This window comes from Phyllobates terribilis, unplaced genomic scaffold (genome assembly GCF_046119375.1).
Source record: "Phyllobates terribilis strain yellow unplaced genomic scaffold, ASM4611937v1 Scaffold_52__1_contigs__length_9100884, whole genome shotgun sequence".
Lineage (NCBI taxonomy): Eukaryota > Metazoa > Chordata > Amphibia > Anura > Dendrobatidae > Phyllobates > Phyllobates terribilis.
This window is the reverse complement of record NW_027362812.1, coordinates 9049342-9062122: the sequence shown is the minus strand read 5'-3', so window position 1 is coordinate 9062122 and position 12781 is coordinate 9049342. Positions and strand designations below refer to the sequence as shown.

At 39.7% G+C, this 12781-nt stretch overlaps 2 non-coding genes and 1 pseudogene across 2 annotated transcripts; all 3 read left to right on the top strand.

The window, feature by feature from the left end:
* The first annotated feature begins 3650 nt into the window (after positions 1-3650).
* On the top strand, positions 3651-3856 carry LOC141192171 (U2 spliceosomal RNA; annotated as a pseudogene).
* Positions 3857-4971: 1115 nt separating this feature from the next.
* Positions 4972-5162, top strand: LOC141191996 (U2 spliceosomal RNA). Its single transcript, XR_012265692.1, has one exon. It is a non-coding gene; the product is annotated as a U2 spliceosomal RNA (small nuclear RNA).
* A 1115-nt stretch (positions 5163-6277) lies between these two features.
* LOC141192044 (U2 spliceosomal RNA) lies at positions 6278-6468 on the top strand. Its single transcript, XR_012265739.1, has one exon. It is a non-coding gene; the product is annotated as a U2 spliceosomal RNA (small nuclear RNA).
* Positions 6469-12781: the final 6313 nt, after the last annotated feature.

Here is a 12781-nt window from a genome sequence, read left to right as displayed (position 1 = left end):
TCTGTTCTGATGGCGGAGGAGGATAGTGGTGGTGCTGGATAGTGTCACCATATAATATTGTAAATGTTTTTTCTTTTTGTCCTCTTGTGAGCTTTGGTTTAGGCCAAAGGCTATTTCTTTGTGTAATTGGTGAAGGAGTAGAAGTATTATGGGATTTACCATAGTGTCCCAAAACGTAAGAGTGTTTAAAAGTAAAGTAAGAAGAGCTGCTATTTTTGAGTTTTTAGCTATGCAAAATGCATCTATTTTTTGTTTACAAGAATGTGGGGTAGTGGATGGTGTGAAAGGGGATGAATGGTCTTATGGAGCGTCTGTGTGGTCAGGGAGTGCATGTAATAAGAATGATGGTGTGGGTATTTTGGTTAAAGGAAGGGAGGTTGTTTTGAGTGATTATTTGGTTATTGAGGTGGGGAGATGTATCTTTGCTAATTTTGTATACAAGAATGTAAAGTTTTGTGTTATTAATGTTTATGCGCCAGTTGAAAAAAATGAGCGCAAAAATTTATTTGAAAAAATTAAGCTTTTTGTTCCAGGAAGAATACCTGTGGTAATTGTGGGTGATATGAACTGTGATGTGGGGAGAGTGAATGTGGATGTGTCTGGGAAAGCATTATTGGAGTTAGTGAATGATTTTGGGTTGTGTGATATGCAGCGCGTGTGTAACATGAATCCTTTGTTGAACACTTTCTTTTCTGAGAGTGGTAGGGTACAATCCAGATTGGATTATTGTTTTATTTCTAAAAATATGGTTTCTGTTAATTATAGGCAGGAAAACGTTCTTTTTTCAGATCATGTGTGTATGTTGTGTGAGTTGGATATAAAAGTTGATGGAGTGTTTGGGAGAGGATTGTGGAAGTTAAATGTTAAACTGTTAGAGAATGAAGATGTGAGAAAGGAGTATGAAAGGCGGTATGAAGAATGGTGTAAGCATAAAAATGAGTTTGGGAATGTTTGTGAGTGGTGGGACTGGGTGAAGAAACAAACAAAAATGTTCTTTAAAAATTTAGGATACAAGTATGCAGCAATTAAAAGAGAGAGTTTTGTTAAACTGAACGCGCGGTTGAGCGTTTTGTATAAGTTAAGGGAAGGAGGAGTTGAGGTGGAGGAGGATATTTTAGAGGTAAAAAAGGAGATTAGTGAGTTTTTGTTGGAGAGAGGGAGAAGCATAGTGTTTAGGGCAAAGATTGATAAGATGGAGCAGGATGAGAAATGTTCTCGGTTTTTCTTTAAAAAAGTTTTTGGAAAGAAACAGAGTATGAGCGTGGTGTATGGAGCAGATGGAAGTGAGGTGAGTGGAGAGGATATGTGTGAAGAGGTGGCTAAGTTTTATGAGGATCTGTATGCAGTGAAACAGAGGGATGAATGTTTGGAGAATGATGTTTTGAGTGTGTTAGAGAGTAAGTTGAGTGAAGCAGAAAGAGAGAGAGTGATGGGTGAGGTGACTGGTGATGAGGTATGGAAGGTTATGTGTAGTATGGCTTTGAATAAGACGCCGGGGGAGGATGGCCTCCCAGTAGAATTTTATCGTGTGATGTGGGGTGTGATTGGTAAGGACTTTGTGGATGTATGTAAGTATATGTGGGGAAACATGGAGGTGGCTGAGAGTATGCGTGCAGGTATGGTTGTGTTAATTCCTAAGAAAGGGGATTTGAAAAGTCTGAGGAATTGGAGGCCAATAACGTTACTTAATTGTGATTATAAAATCTATGCAAAACTTATGGCTAATAGGATGCGTGATGTGATAGAGAGTGTGATTGGGGATGAGCAGTGTTGTGCGGTACCTGGGAGGCGGATTCATGAGTGTGTGTGTATGTTAAGAGATTGTCTATGGGATTGCATGGGTCGTAAGAAGAGTGTATTTTTGTTAAGTTTGGATTTTGAAAAGGCTTATGATAGGTTGTCGCATGGTTTTTTGTTCAGAGTGTTGTTAAAAATGGGTTTTCCGGCTGATTTTGTTGGGCGAGTGAGAAGTTTGTATGCGGGTGTTTATAGCTGTGTTTTAATGAATGGGTATGTGGGTAGGAAAGTGAATGTGTTTTCGGGTGTGCGACAGGGGTGTCCTTTGTCCCCTGTAGCATTTATTTGTGCAATTGAGCCATTGTTGTGTATGCTGAGGAAAGATAAGGTAATTCGTGGTGTGCAAGTGCCGGGAGGTGGAGGAAAAGAATGGAAGGTGAGTGGTTATATGGATGACGTGTGTGTATTATGTGATTCTGAATGTTCGGTGAGGCGGGTGAAGTTGTTAGTGTCTATTTTTTGTGGTGCATCTGCGTTTAAAGTGAATTGGGAAAAGAGTGAGTGTAAGGGTTTTGGAGGCGGAAGTTTAAGTAGGGATGTAGGTGTGAATGTAGTGAATGGACCTATTAAAGTTTTGGGTGTGAAGTTTTCAGAGAGTTTGGATGGGAAAGAAAGTTGGGATGATGCGAAAGGAAAAGTTGAGCAGAAGTTGAATTTTTGGAAATTGAGGAGTTTATCCTTTTTTGGGAAGATTTTAATTGTTAAGAGTGTGGTGTTGCCAATATTTTTATATATTGCGGTAGTATTTCCACCAGGATATATGTGTATGAGAAGCTTGAATAGAATTTTATTTGTTTTTTTGTGGAACTCGAAAATGGAGAGAGCTAGGAGAGAAATTTTGGTTAAAAGAGTGGAAAAAGGTGGTTTGGGTTTTCCGAATTTGGACGTGTTTTTTGGTGTGAATATCGTTGTGTTTGTTTTGAAAGTGATTAGGGCGGATGGAAAGTTTTCATCTATGTGTAGGTATTTATTTGGAGCGTATTTGTTTCGTTTAAAGTGGCAAGAAAGGGATTTGCGATGTCCGATTGCTTTTGAGGTGCCTGTATGGTATGTGTGGGTTTATAAGTTTTTGGTGAGGTATGAACTGTGTGATGCAGATGTGAGATTGCTGGAGAATAAGAAGGCTGTGTATAGGATGATTGAATGTAGAGAGGTAGAATGTGGAATAAATATGGTTAGGGGTGGTGATGTGCAGAAGGTTTGGAAGAAAGTGCGGATGAGTGGTATGACCAACAAACAGAGTGAAGTTGTGTGGCAGTCTTTACATGGAGTATTACCTGTGAGAGAGTTTCAGAGGAATAGAGGTTTGGTGAGGAGTGAAATGTGTCCAAGAAATGGCTGTGGTGGAAGGGAAAGTGTGTTGCATGTTTTTTGGAATTGCCAGTATGCTAGAGATGTGATTGGGAGAATGGGGCCTTTGTGTAAAGAATTGTGTGGTGTGAATTTGTTGTCTTTTGAGTTGTTTATGTTTGGTTTGGGAATATGTGATGGGACGAAGGAAAGAGTCTTGTGGTTGATGCTTGCATGTATAAAGGAAGTGTTATGGGATGTGAGGAATGTGTATGTGTTTAAAAGGAAGGAAATTGCTGTAAAGGATAGTGTGAAGGTGATTTTGGGGAAGATGTATGTGTGTTTCCTATGGGACAAAAAGAGGAGAGGGGAAGTGGATGCGGAGGGAATATGGAAAGTTAAAAAGTGGAGATATATTGTTAGTACCTCTTGATTTTTGTTATTGTTGTTTTGAAATATGAAATAAATATTTCCGATGATGATGGGGACAGCAAATTGCGTATTGGATTTGACGCAGCTGTTTTGATGGAATTTTCCTTTGTCTGGTTTCCATAGACTGTGGAATTTCCTCGTCTGAGGAGAAAAAAAAAAAAAAAAAAAAAAAAAAAAAAAAAAATCTGTTCTTATCAGTTTAATATCTGATACGTCCCCTATCTGGGGACCATATATTAAATGGATTTTTAGAACAGGGAGATGGAAAAAGAGCTTGCTCTGTCCACTCCACGCATTGACCTGGTATTGCAGTATCTCCAGGACCGGTGCACCCCTTCTTTAATGCAGTTTCTAAAATCAGAAAGAATTGAATTCAATGTTTTTTGTTCATTTTGCTTGTTTGTCGGATTTTGGGATGGACTCTTTGGCTTTGCTTTTCTTCTCCTCATTGGATTTTTCATGTTCAAAGTTGCAGAAGCCAGATTACAAGCTCATTTTGGTTCAACTTCAGCAACTGTGCATTGCATTGCCATGTAATGTGATGCAATGCTATCTTTCTAGCTCTCCCTTTTTACTTCCTTTTGGATAAACAGACATATTAGGCAAGCATTTTGGAGCTTTCACCTAAATAACTACAGGTGGTGAGATAAGCTGCACAATATAATTGACCTTTCAGTATATTGTTGCACACACACCATCAATTTAGCAAATGCCCTTGTTATCAACAGCAGCCTTTTAAACTCACCTGAGCTAACAGGTATGTGCGCTGGTTACTCTGCTGTGCTTAAAATTTCTTTTTTGGTTTGCTACAATGCCTTTTCTGAAACGTTGTCTCCTTCTGCTGGAACACTGACTTCTTTCATTTAATGCCTGCAGACTATAAAAGAGAACCCAACCCAAAAAGTTTGGTTGATTAGTCTGTGGCATTCTGTTAAACTGTTGCTTATGGCGGTCTCTGTGAGCTTCTCAGCGACATTCAGCCAGCCAGGTATCCTGCCTGCAGTAGATGGAATGTGGCAATGGAACGCTGGCTGCGCGTGTCATAATAGGCTCTGAGCCTTTATATACCTGTGCACAGCAGCAGCCACCTTCAGTCTGCTGCTGGACAGCCAGCAGCAGCAGCAGCAGGAGAGGTATGTAATCAGGAGCCCTCCTGCTAAGGGTAGACAGCTGCTCGTTCCACCCCACACCCCGCCTTAATTGGTTCTCCTCCCTTCCAACGGTGTTGAGGCGGGTGGGAACAGCAGGGGGTGAAGGTGCTGTGTTTAAAGAGGTGGAGTTATGCAGATCTAAAACGCGTGGATTGCAGCAGCAGCAAGCCGAAAAGTGCAGGCATGTAAGGGATCTAGAGGTTGACAACATGTCTTCTTAACGGGAGTCCAGGAGCTCATCTCCACAAATGGACTTTTCAGGATCCTTGGGTGGCTCCGTAGTTTGAAACCAATTCTGGTTATCGCTTCTCGGCCTTTTGGCTAAGATCAAGTGTAGTATCTGTTCTTATCAGTTTAATATCTGATACGTCCCCTATCTGGGGACCATATATTAAATGGATTTTTAGAACAGGGAGATGGAAAAAGAGCTTGCTCTGTCCACTCCACGCATTGACCTGGTATTGCAGTATCTCCAGGACCGGTGCACCCCTTCTTTAATGCAGTTTCTAAAATCAGAAAGAATTGAATTCAATGTTTTTTGTTCATTTTGCTTGTTTGTCGGATTTTGGGATGGACTCTTTGGCTTTGCTTTTCTTCTCCTCATTGGATTTTTCATGTTCAAAGTTGCAGAAGCCAGATTACAAGCTCATTTTGGTTCAACTTCAGCAACTGTGCATTGCATTGCCATGTAATGTGATGCAATGCTATCTTTCTAGCTCTCCCTTTTTACTTCCTTTTGGATAAACAGACATATTAGGCAAGCATTTTGGAGCTTTCACCTAAATAACTACAGGTGGTGAGATAAGCTGCACAATATAATTGACCTTTCAGTATATTGTTGCACACACACCATCTATTTAGCAAATGCCCTTGTTATCAACAGCAGCCTTTTAAACTCACCTGAGCTAACAGGTATGTGCGCTGGTTACTCTGCTGCGCTTAAAATTTCTTTTTTGGTTTGCTACAATGCCTTTTCTGAAACGTTGTCTCCTTCTGCTGGAACACTGACTTCTTTCATTTAATGCCTGCAGACTATAAAAGAGAACCCAACCCAAAAAGTTTGGTTGATTAGTCTGTGGCATTCTGTTAAACTGTTGCTTATGGCGGTCTCTGTGAGCTTCTCAGCGACATTCAGCCAGCCAGGTATCCTGCCTGCAGTAGATGGAATGTGGCAATGGAACGCTGGCTGCGCGTGTCATAATAGGCTCTGAGCCTTTATATACCTGTGCACAGCAGCAGCCACCTTCAGTCTGCTGCTGGACAGCCAGCAGCAGCAGCAGCAGGAGAGGTATGTAATCAGGAGCCCTCCTGCTAAGGGTAGACAGCTGCTCGTTCCACCCCACCCCCCGCCTTAATTGGTTCTCCTCCCTTCCAACGGTGTTGAGGCGGGTGGGAACAGCAGGGGGTGAAGGTGCTGTGTTTAAAGAGGTGGAGTTATGCAGATCTAAAACGCGTGGATTGCAGCAGCAGCAAGCCGAAAAGTGCAGGCATGTAAGGGATCTAGAGGTTGACAACATGTCTTCTTAACGGGAGTCCAGGAGCTCATCTCCACAAATGGACTTTTCAGGATCCTTGGGTGGCTCCGTAGTTTGAAACCAATTCTGGTTATCGCTTCTCGGCCTTTTGGCTAAGATCAAGTGTAGTATCTGTTCTTATCAGTTTAATATCTGATACGTCCCCTATCTGGGGACCATATATTAAATGGATTTTTAGAACAGGGAGATGGAAAAAGAGCTTGCTCTGTCCACTCCACGCATTGACCTGGTATTGCAGTATCTCCAGGACTGGTGCACCCCTTCTTTAATGCAGTTTCTAAAATCAGAAAGAATTGAATTCAATGTTTTTTGTTCATTTTGCTTGTTTGTCGGATTTTGGGATGGACTCTTTGGCTTTGCTTTTCTTCTCCTCATTGGATTTTTCATGTTCAAAGTTGCAGAAGCCAGATTACAAGCTCATTTTGGTTCAACTTCAGCAACTGTGCATTGCATTGCCATGTAATGTGATGCAATGCTATCTTTCTAGCTCTCCCTTTTTACTTCCTTTTGGATAAACAGACATATTAGGCAAGCATTTTGGAGCTTTCACCTAAATAACTACAGGTGGTGAGATAAGCTGCACAATATAATTGAACTTTCAGTATATTGTTGCACACACACCATCTATTTAGCAAATGCCCTTGTTATCAACAGCAGCCTTTTAAACTCACCTGAGCTAACAGGTATGTGCGCTGGTTACTCTGCTGCGCTTAAAATTTCTTTTTTGGTTTGCTACAATGCCTTTTCTGAAACGTTGTCTCCTTCTGCTGGAACACTGACTTCTTTCATTTAATGCCTGCAGACTATAAAAGAGAACCCAACCCAAAAAGTTTGGTTGATTAGTCTGTGGCATTCTGTTAAACTGTTGCTTATGGCGGTCTCTGTGAGCTTCTCAGCGACATTCAGCCAGCCAGGTATCCTGCCTGCAGTAGATGGAATGTGGCAATGGAACGCTGGCTGCGCGTGTCATAATAGGCTCTGAGCCTTTATATACCTGTGCACAGCAGCAGCCACCTTCAGTCTGCTGCTGGACAGCCAGCAGCAGCAGCAGCAGGAGAGGTATGTAATCAGGAGCCCTCCTGCTAAGGGTAGACAGCTGCTCGTTCCACCCCACCCCCCGCCTTAATTGGTTCTCCTCCCTTCCAACGGTGTTGAGGCGGGTGGGAACAGCAGGGGGTGAAGGTGCTGTGTTTAAAGAGGTGGAGTTATGCAGATCTAAAACGCGTGGATTGCAGCAGCAGCAAGCCGAAAAGTGCAGGCATGTAAGGGATCTAGAGGTTGACAACATGTCTTCTTAACGGGAGTCCAGGAGCTCATCTCCACAAATGGACTTTTCAGGATCCTTGGGTGGCTCCGTAGTTTGAAACCAATTCTGGTTATCGCTTCTCGGCCTTTTGGCACGATCTGTAGTGGGTTGTGACATTGGGCTGAAGGTTACTGTGGTGGCAGAACCGATTCTTGGCCTTTGGAGATATCCAGTGCTGCTTTTGGGAATCGGTGCTAAAGCTGCAGTGCCTTTTCTTTACGGAGGACAGTGTGTTGGAGGGAGGACGAACTTCGTGGAGGCTGCGATCCGTGTGTGATATTTTCCTTGGTATCTGGAAAAGAAGAGGAAAATCATGGAGACAAGGAGAAACCCTGGAGGAAGGAAGGAGAATCAAGCAAGCAACCCGAATGATTATTTCTCGGAGGAGCATCCGCTGAAGGACACCATCAGGTTCGTGGTTGCTCCTGACCACCGGCAGGTGAAAGATTCTCAATTTATTTTCAATGTTATTTGTAAGCTCTTGAAGATCGACAAGGAGCATCTTTTTTGCTTTCAATCTTTTTTTTCTCGAGGACTTTATGATGTTACGCTTAATAAAGCCTCGCAGTGTGAAAGTGCCTACGCTCTTTATGAAGTAAATAAAGAGAAGGTAGAGCTGGAGGGGGTGAAAGTAATCCCCTCTTTTCAGTTTTCAATGAAAGTACTGACGATTCATTTGTTTAGTCCATTTATTACAGACTCTGAGGTTGAAAGTTACCTATCAATGTATTGTGACAAAATCATCCCTAAGAGACGCGGGGAAACACAGTTTGGAGTGTGGAACGGGAAACGTGTGTATGTGGTATCATTTAGGAAGAACCCGAATGAGGAGGGGGGCGTGTCCAGACCTCCGCCGCAGGTTTATATCAACCATAGCCGCGGTTATTTATTCTTCCCAGGGATGCCACACTACTGCCGTGTGTGTAAAAAATATGGACATCTGGATGCAGAATGTAACAAGTGTTTTAGTTGCATGGGTACTCCTCACCAGATGGATGAGTGCCCTAAAAATAAGAAAAAGGATGTAGAGGAGATGGACACATCGCCTGAAGAACAGCAACAAGAAGCTAAAGACGATGTGGAAGCAGGCATTGCTGCTGAAGAGGAAAAAGGGGAAGAGGAGAAAGAAAGGAGTGAGAAGGAGGAGACAGAAAGAAAGAGAAAAGAGGAAGAGGAGGGACGGGCAATGAAGGAGAAGAAGAAGGAGGAACGGGTTAAAAAATCACAAGAAGAAGAGGAAAGGAAGTTGGAAGAAAGGAAGAGAAAGAAGGAAGAGGAAAAACAGAAGAGGATAGAGGACATAGAAAAAAGGGCCATGGAGATAAAGAAACAGATGGAAAGGAAAAAGAGAGAAGAGCAGAAGAAAGAAGATAAGAAGAAAGAAGATAAGAATGAAAAGAAGAAGATAGAAGAACAGAAGAAAGAAGATCAGAAGAGAGAAGAGAAGAGTCAAATGTTGCAAGAAATTTCTCCACTAAGTAAAGGGAGTAGTTGTGGAGGGGAAAGTGATATTCCAGAAATAGTGGAGTCCACTCCTACTAATTCCCTGTCGCAGAGCTTACCTTGCGCGCAGGTACAAATGGACTGCACAGAAAAATCTCTAAAAAGAAGTGTGGATAGAAGTGATAATGAAGGAATACCATGTGGTGGGAAAGTAAAGGCATTAGAAGCAACAAGTCTGCTGGGGAGTGTGTCATCTTCGGATGTATCAGATCTGGAGGTAGACCCATCTTCTCCGGCAGTAGAGAATGAGGGCGGAGGGAAGAGCCCTGCACTAAATGTTAGAAGATGATCCGCTCAATGTCCCTGAATGTTCAGGGGTTTAACGACCTATATAAGAGAACTGCTTTATATGATTTTTTAAATAATGAAAATATTGATTTTATCTTTCTACAAGAATGTAATTTGACAAAAAAAATAAGCTATGAATATTTACAGGGTATATGGAAGGGTAACTTATGCTTTTCTGGTGGGAACGAGTCAAAAAGTGATGGTGTGGGGTTTTTATGCTCTAAAGATTGGGAGATTGTAAATTATGAAGAGATATACCCTGGGAGGATTTTAAGAATTGATGTGCAGAAAAATGGGAAGAAAGTGAGGTGTTTTAATGTGTTTGCAAATGCAGAAAAAGCCTTGAGATTACATTTGTTTGAACTGTTGCAGCTGTTTTTACCTGGAGTAGATCCATTAGTTTTAGGTGGGGATTTTAATTGTCATTTAAAAAATGTAAAAGATGGGTCAGCTTCATGTCTTAGAAATATTTTAGCAGCTTTTAATCTTAAAGATACATGGGCATTAGATGGACAAAAAAAGGAGCATGAAGTCACTTGGGTGGGGAAAGGTGTTTCATCCAGAATAGATTATATTTTTATATCTCAAGCCCTAACATGCTCAGGTTTTAAAACGCATTCAACACCTTTTTCAGATCATAAAATAATAGAATGTAGTTTTAAAATAGAATCAGATGTGGATAAAAGACCGTCACACTGGAAATTTAATGTATCCCTACTACAAGACGAGGTGGTTATGGAAGGTTTTAAAAAGCTGTATGAAAAACTGAAGCTAAAAAAAACGTTTTTTAAATCTATTTTTAATTGGTGGGATTTTGTCAAGAAGGAGGTAAAAATATTTTTTATTAAAGAAGGAAAGAAGAAAGCTGCTGCAAAACGTATTTTTTATAATGATCTTAATGCTAAACTGCAATGTTTTTTTCACCTCGAAAATAACGGATGTGATCTGCAGGAGGCGATCCGAACAACAAAAGAAAAGATCCAAAACTGCCTGAAAGAAAAAGGTAAAGAAATTATTTTTAATTCCCGAGTAAAAGTTTTAGACGAGGATGAAAAATGCACAAAATTCTTTTTTAAAAAAATATGTGACAAGAAGGATTATATGAAGGTTTTGGAAGGAGAAACAAGTTTGGAGGGGAAGAAGATGAAAGCAAAAGAATTTTATGATGATTTATTTTCTGTTAAAAACACGGATGTGTCTCTAAAAAAACATTTTTTAGAAGGACTGGAAAAAAATTTTAATGCGGAAGAAAAATCTTTTTTAATAGGGAATTTTACTAAAGAGGAAGTTTTTAATACAATTAATACGCTACAAAATAACAAAACGCCGGGAGCAGATGGACTACCTGTTGAATTTTACAAGTGTTTATGGGAGATCATGGGTGAGGATTTTTATGAAGTAATTTTAGAAGCAGAAGCATCTTTTAGTGTCCCAGAGTCGTGGTGGGAGGGTCTTATTGTTTTATTATTTAAGAAAGGAAATAAAGAACTGATTAAAAATTGGAGACCAATAACCCTTTTAAATACGGACTGTAAGGTATATGCAAAGTTACTAGCAAATAGATTAAAAAAGGTAATCGGCTCAGTAATAGAAGTGGATCAGACGTGTGCAGTGCCAAATCGGAGAATCAGCGACTCATTGATTTTAATCAGGGATGTTTTATGGGATGTTTTAGACAGAAAACAAAAGCTTGCTCTAATTACTTTGGATTTTGAAAAAGCGTACGATAGAGTTGCCCATGATTTTTTATTTGCAGTTTTAGAGAAAATGGGATGCCCGGATGTTTTTAGCAAACGTATTAAATCTCTTTACAAATCATGTTTTAGCAAAATATCTATTAATGGTTTTTTATCTGATAATGTAAAAATAAACTGTGGCGTTAAACAGGGGTGTCCCTTATCCCCTATTCTTTTTATTTGTGCAATTGAACCACTTTTAGCAGCTTTTAGGAGAGATAAGGTAATCAATGGTTTTTTTATTCCCGGGAGTTGCAATGAACAAGTTAAAGTGGTGGCATATATGGATGATGTGACGGTTTTAGTTAAAGACACTAGAAGCATGAACAGAGCCATAAGAACAGTGGATTGGTTTGGGGGCGCATCGGGTTTTAAAATTAACATGGAAAAATCTGGTATTTTAACTGTTGGTGATTTTATTGTAGATTCTGAGTGTAAATTAACAAGAATGAATGAAGTAAAAATTTTAGGTATTTATTTCTCAGAGTCAGGTGGTAATGTAAGAAATTGGGAGTCTCTGCTGGAAAGAGTTAAGAAAAAGATTACTTTCTGGCAGTTGAGAGATCTTACCCTGGAAGGAAAAATTTTAATTATTAGACAGGTTTTACTCCCAATGTTTTTATATGTCTCAACAGTTTTTATCCCCCAAAATAATATCATGAAGAGAGTTATTAAGGTATGTTTTAATTTTTTATGGAGATCCAAGATGGAAAGAGTAAAGAGAGAGGAGATATATAAATCAAAGAAAAAAGGTGGGAAAGGTTTTCCGGATATTAGGTCCTTTTTATATGCAAAGTATGTAGCGAACTGTGTATGCACTTTATTAGGACCAGGCTCTAAGCTAAAGTTGTTTTCTATATATAATTTAGGTTTCTATATTAGAAATTATAAATGGTTGGAGATGTCTCTAAATAGGCCTTATAGGTTTTTACCTCCAGGAAATTATATTGTTTTAGAAAAAATTTTAAGAGATTTTAAACTTAAGATGGTCGAAATAAATGTTCTTAAATGCCATAAAAAAATCCTAAAAATCCTGGAAGAGAGAATAGGTATCAGTCCTGTGGAACATTTTTCATTCAAAATTGTGGAAAGAATCTGGATGAATGTAAATTATAGTGTGTTATCTAATGAACACAGGGATTTACTCTGGTGTATAGTAAAAGACTGCCTGCCAACCCGTGAGTTCCAACACAGGCGTGGGTTGGTAAGATCTGAAGTGTGCCCAAGATCCAGGTGTGGGAATAGTGAAACACCCATGCACATCTTCTGGAATTGTAATTTTGCACAGACAATATGGAGGAAAGTGTGCAATATAGTGAGAGCTGTGAGTACTGTTAATTTTTTGGATTTTAACAGAGTATTTTATGGGATGGGGATAAGAGAGGAGGATTTTAAAATTGTATGGATTATTATTGCATGTGTGAAGGCGGCATTGTGGAAAGCAAGGAACATTTTAGTGTTTAAACATAAGGAAGTAACAGTCGACCAGTGTATTAAATTATGTCTAAGTTATTTGTACATGTATTTCTGGAGGGACAAAATGACGCTTGGCAAGGTGAAAGCAAATGAGAAATGGAAACAATGTAAATGGAATGAACTTACCTTGTAAGCTTTGATTTTTTGAAAACCTGTGGAAAAACAAAAAAACAAAAACAAAAACAAACAAAAAAAAATAGCCAAAACTATATAATTTTTAAAAAAAAAAAAAAAGAGGGAAAAAATAAATAAATATATATATATAAA